The sequence below is a fragment of the Triticum dicoccoides genome, chromosome 4B (genome assembly GCF_002162155.2).
Source record: "Triticum dicoccoides isolate Atlit2015 ecotype Zavitan chromosome 4B, WEW_v2.0, whole genome shotgun sequence".
Classification (NCBI taxonomy): domain Eukaryota; kingdom Viridiplantae; phylum Streptophyta; class Magnoliopsida; order Poales; family Poaceae; genus Triticum; species Triticum dicoccoides.
The window spans coordinates 164,329,597-164,335,787 of record NC_041387.1 but is presented as its reverse complement, the minus strand read 5'-3'; positions in this window follow the sequence as shown (position 1 = coordinate 164,335,787).

The window sequence follows — 6,191 nt, the reverse complement described above, 5'->3', positions numbered from 1 at the left end:
AGTCCCTAATCTTCAAACGCTCACAACTTTTTACTCGTTTATCCAAATCCAACAAAACCAACGCCCACTTCTTCGTTATGATCTCCTCTATCCAGTAAAACAACTTAAACATGTTTTTGAAAGTTTAAATTTTCAATTTCAAACAGTTTTGTATTTGAACTTCGTTTGATCGGAACTCAAGTTTTGTAACTCCGATTTGAGTGATTCTTTTTGCAACTCGAAGCTCTTGACCTAAACTTTCTGATAAGGCCAAATTCACATAATTTTGGTACTGTTAGAAATTGTTTTATGTTGCAAGAGTTATTTGCTGGGTTTTGATGTTTTTTGAGTTGTTTTCTTCGTTCTTTCCGATCTTTTGAGTGATTGCTTATGTGTGGTTATTATTGCCTGCTCACGACAGATTGACCGGAGTGTGACGAATATAACTATCAAGAGTTTTGAGTGCAAATCATCTTCATCAACATTGCAGGCAAGTTCACACTTTGATCATACCTCTTTATTTTCCCAGTTTTTATGCATTAGATCAATCCTCAAACAATTGCATGATTAGGATCTAATTAATATGTGGGTTTTGGGAAGTAGATGAGGTAGTACCTATCACCAGTTTTATTATCAAACCCTTGGGAGTTACTTCTATGCTTGCTTATTATGCCATGCTATGCTAGTAGACGTGGATTGGGTGAGTGAATTTCCATGACAGATGTGAGATTGTTAATTAATGGTTTATTTAAGGTGGCAACTTTAATACACATCTCGGTGAATTGAGGCACTTGGGTATTCCAGGATTGCCTGTTTGTTTTTGGACCGCCACCCAGGCTCAAAGGGATCATAAGATTATTCATGCTAGAAACTTCCGTGTGTAGCTACATGCTATTATGGGCTCTAGCATAGTTGATTAAGTCGTGCAAACTCTTACAGTGGTGGACTAGCAGATGTAGGGGAAGTAGGTGTACAGGTCTACCCATCGTAAGGTGCTAGCGCTTCTGAAAGACTATGTCTTGTTCATCCGTTTCTCAAACACCATGTAGTGCGAGAAAACCAACGAAGGAGATCGAGTCATGTGAGGAAAAGTGCGCAAACCTCTGTAGAGTGCATAAACTAATCATGACTAGCCGTGTCCCCAGTTATGGACGTTTTGAGTATCTAGTACTTGGATTATCATGTGTTACTTTAATTAATATTGTTGGGTTTTATTGATGTTACTTAATTGGGATTGAGAATGCTATCAACCATTCTCAATGTTTAACAACCACCATGATAGTTAAATAAAATTTATTCCTTTGCAGTAGGGAAAAATTGGCTTTTCGCAAAAACATTATAACCATAGAGCCTCCACCAGCCAAATATGCATGTAGTGATAGGCTTTATTCATCATTGCTCTATGGTGTGATTTTCCAGTACATTCAATGTACTGACCCTCTGTGGCTGCAACGTCTCATGTTGCAGGAATCTTACGACGAGTAAGTGTTACGTTAGGTTTACGGTTTCTACACTCAACTTTGCCGTTGGTGTTTATGAGAATCCACAACCTTGTTACTTCCGCTTTTTGGATTGAGGTAATAGTATTTACGTTACTTTATACATGTGATTTACCTCTGTTATAAATCCTCGAGTACAATGTGTGTTAGCATACCGATCCAAGGATGACACTTAAACACAGAGACTTGATCCATTTGGGTCGGGTCGCTACAAGATGGTATCAGAGCACATGTTGACTGTAGGACATGACCCTAGAAACTGGCAAGCCCATAGGAAAGATATTCTCCACAAACTTTTTTTTCAAAAAAGATATTTTACCTCTGTTCTCTTCTGAGCTTATTCAAATATTCCCTTTTAGTGAGACCATATCCCTTTTCCCCTTTTGACCACTCAAAGATTCGACAGATGAGTCCACTCCAAGAAGTACAAGATATCGGACAACTAAGACCACTTCGGAATGAAGAGGATTTTGTCAAGCATTATAATAATGGAAACTACGACGGATGAAGACTCCGAAGACTAGGAGAATATGAAGGCTCTGAAGAATTCCCAGATTTTTATGACCTAGGAAGGCTACCCTTATGGAACTTGGCAGACTATGAAAGATGTCACTACCGAGATCAAGGTGTATTGGAGAAAGACTGGAACAAAGAGCATTAGAACTCAAAGTTTTTGTCAAAAAACCCTAAGGCGGGAGATATCAACTATGGAATGATAGCTCATGGAAATGACAAGAGCAGAAGCACGGCTATCCAAGATGTTATCGCCCTCTTATGCTATTGTCACCGTGCTGAGTTAAGCATGCATATGCATGGAAAGATTGGATGGTAGAAGGCTGATGCAGCATCTATCAGCAAGATGAAGTTTTAGCCTTAGTCGGTGTATCACCAGGATCTGGAGTGTTACATCAAGAAGTTAAGATGGACCTACAAGAAGCAGTATTTGATAAGGAAGCGTTTCGTGAAGAACTCAGGACCCAGAAGCTGAAAGTAGCCAAGCTACAGGAGCCAAACCTTGAGACATCAAAGATTCGTCAGGAACTGAAGAACAGTAGGACCATGGATCATGTCAAGGATGTTGAAACCGGAAGTTTGGAATGCAACTCCAGAAATATTAAAGGACGTCACAAGAGACTTCTCGTCAATAGAGATGATCTAGAGAAAGAACTTGAGAAGGACAAGCATGATTGGAAGAAGCTATCAGAGACATGAACAAGACTTGAAAAGTTTGACGACTTTGAAGATTTATTGAACGTTAGCAGACCAAACCCCGTTGTACCTACGTTAGATGCGATGTTTGTGAGCTGTCATTTGTTTGTTGTTTTTCCGACGGCCACAGTAAAACATGTCTTTTCAAAACTATTGTTTGTATTGTGTGCATACCTCTCGATCTCTCTTATCCCATCCCAAACCCATGGACCCAATAGAGGATAAATGAAGATGAGCTCATATTATCTGTATCGATGAGTAAATTGGAGAAGGACCGATGGATTCAGAACATGGAGGATCACATGAAGAATAACCCTATAGCCAGAAAGGATATGGCCCAGCATGCTCTTCAATGCTTTGAAAGAGGTGCTGCAACTTGGTGGAGGATGTACCAAACCATCAATGGATGGCAAGGAGTAACCACTTGGAATGAATTTAAGTTGACCTTGCTAAAGTCTCGGTTTGTGTCCCAGAAATTGAAGCCTTATGGAAAAGATATGAAGAAACTTTGTGCTTGCAAGCTCTGTGGAGAAATAGGACACAACCATAAAGAACACAAGGATGAACGCCCAAATTATGAAGGAAGTCACCCAGCTGAAGAATGCCCAACTAGGCAGATTACTTGTTTCTCGTGTGAAGGAACTACCCACTACCCTGCTCAGTGTCACATTTACCCCATGGTACAAAGAACCATCCAACAGAAGAAAGAAGCAATGAAAGGATCCCTCATGGAAATTTTAGAAGAACCTGTGATGAAGGAAGAGGTGGAGGACACACCCGAAGAAGACCCAATAAAACCCTGCACTAAGTCATGCTATTCATGTGGAGAAGAAGGACACATCTCCCAAGATTGTCTAGATGGAGATCTAGTAGAATTCCCGATAGAGGAAGTAGAGTATGACCCACAGGAAATAGAAGCCCTGATTGGAACGGAAAAGTCCAGGAAGAGAAATAGATTGGATTCCAAGAACAACTCAATTTCTGCAGAGAAGGATTTGAGCCATGTCACCTGTTACAGGTGCAAGGATTTAGGTCATTACGCCTATAAATGTCGAAAGAAGAAATATGCCAATAAATGTCGAAAAAGGAAGCCGAGGATCCAAGGAGGCTATGTAATCATGAGGAAACTTCGAGACTTGTCAGAAGTGATATGCATTTGTTGTAATGAAGCAAGGCACTTTGCCAGGGATAGTCCCACGAAGAAGGAGACTTGTGATAAATAGTTGAGTTAGCAACAAAAAGAAATGTAGTAGGAATAGTGGGAACAATTCTCTTACATTGAGGTGTTGAGTTGAGGCATGTAATGGAAATGCAGGAGATTGTAATACTTTGAAAATCAATAAAGTTATCATCGTTGGTACTGATTTGGATTTTTTATGAGTTGTACTCTATGAAGAAAGATTTTGACCATTGTCGAGGATATGAGAAATATGGTCTATGGATAAGTTTGGAGCATTTTAAGGGTGGTAGTACCCTGTGAGGAGATTTGACCCCTGGAAAGGATAATGATGTTCCACGAAGTGAACCTTGGATAAAATAAGTATGAGTTTTGTCTCGATATGTTGGATACCCCCAAGAGCATGAAGGAAAGAAGTATTATTGGATATAAAGAAGGTATGATGTTGGAAATATGGAGCATATGTAACTCCATGATGAGTTTGACTAATCACGTCTTAGTGTGATACAACAGAAGGAAGCTGGAGACAGTATCATTGGATGGATTTAAGAATGCTAGGAAGCTGAATGTTGGAGTAATGATCAAATGCCCAGATAATGAGTTCAAGGATTACAAGTGATGAGATGGGCCATAACCCACAGGCCCCGGGACCTGCCAAGAAGCAAGCACACTCTTGCTAAAGGAAAAACCCTAGAAGAGATACGACTTTATTAATCGACGATTTTATAGGAGCAACGCAAAACCTGAGAGTTGTGAAGGAACGATAGTTGTTTGTCTGGCTTACAGAATTAATGGATTATCCGAACTTGGTTCATCGACAAGAGGAATTCTGCAATGCTTGTGAGGATGATCGAGTGTTAGAATGCGATATTCGCTAAACCATATACAAGGTAATGATTTGGGTGCGGGATGGATTGATCACCATACCGACTTACTCTTATTATTCGCCTTGCTATATGAGATGGTAAATCTGAGTGACTTACCTATAGTAGAGCAACGACGATCAAAACCTTGTTTGAACCTTAGAATGGTATAGGTATTTTCCCTTGTACAAGGAAGCTGTTGCCAAACTAGGTCATACGGTGAGGTTCAACCCAGACCCGTTTCCTGCAGGAGAAACCATAAATTGTTGGCCACCATGAGATATCGATAGTTGTTTCGTATTGGCGCCAGACCCGTCAGCTAAGAAGACCCAGTCTCGGAATAACCTTACCAAGATGAAACGACAGAAGAATTGAGGAAAAGGTTATGCCACTACAGGAAGTGCCAGAGAAGGAATTGTCTTGAAGATCTGAGAAGACCGACACTGTCAAGAATAAAGGATGGGTATATGAGTTTTCATGGAACCGTAACCATGTTTCTAAGGGTGGTAGCACCCCAGATCTCCGGAGACAATCGATGGATTTTGAGAAGACCCCGACTCTAACCTATTTCTTGCTAGCCTCTCCGAATCTCGAGGATGAGATTCATTTCAAGGGTGGTAGGTTTGTAAAATCCCAAAATTCTAAATTTTGGAATGTTATAAACAAATAGATAGTTTTGATTGATTGTGTGATTGATTGACTGAAAGTGAGTGAATTCGAAACTTTTTGAAAGTTAAATGAGAGGGAATAAAAGGACTTTCCCAAACTTTCATTTTCTTTTATGATCCCCGTGAAGTCAAATTCTTTTCAAATACAAAACCCTAGAGAGAAGATGACATGACTTCTTCCATTTTTTTAAATGAAAAGGGTTGTTGAAAAATATTTGAATTTCATTTGGAACATATTTCCAATTCATAAACTTCATGCAACTCAATGATTTTCATGAGAGAAGATAAAATGACTTCTTCAAAACATATGAAATATGAGTTGGGAGTTTAAAAGGATCAAATTTAAAGTCCTTTTGGAAATTATTTTCAATTTGGAGTTATTTGGATTTTATTCAAATTATTTATCTCCAAAAATAAAATATATGGAAATTAGGGTAAAATGATTCCCTATAATAGAAAAATGGAGAGAAATAAATTTGAAGTGATTTTGGTATGTTTTAAAATGATTTTTGTTGGATTTTACTAGAGCAGTAGCACTGTTTGAATTATTTGATTTTTTGTAGATTTTATTTAAAATTAGAATAATGTTCATGCTGCAGGAAATAATTTTTTGAAAATTTTGATATATTATATGCCTATATAATATTTTTTTATTTTATTTTGTTGTTATTATTTTTGTTGTGTGGAAAATCTTTTTCAAAAAAAAAACTTCTCCCGACTGGGCCGGCCCAGCCGAGGCAGGCCAGGCCCACCTAGCCCAGCCGCGCGCGCGCACCCGTCCCCGAGCTCCAGCGGG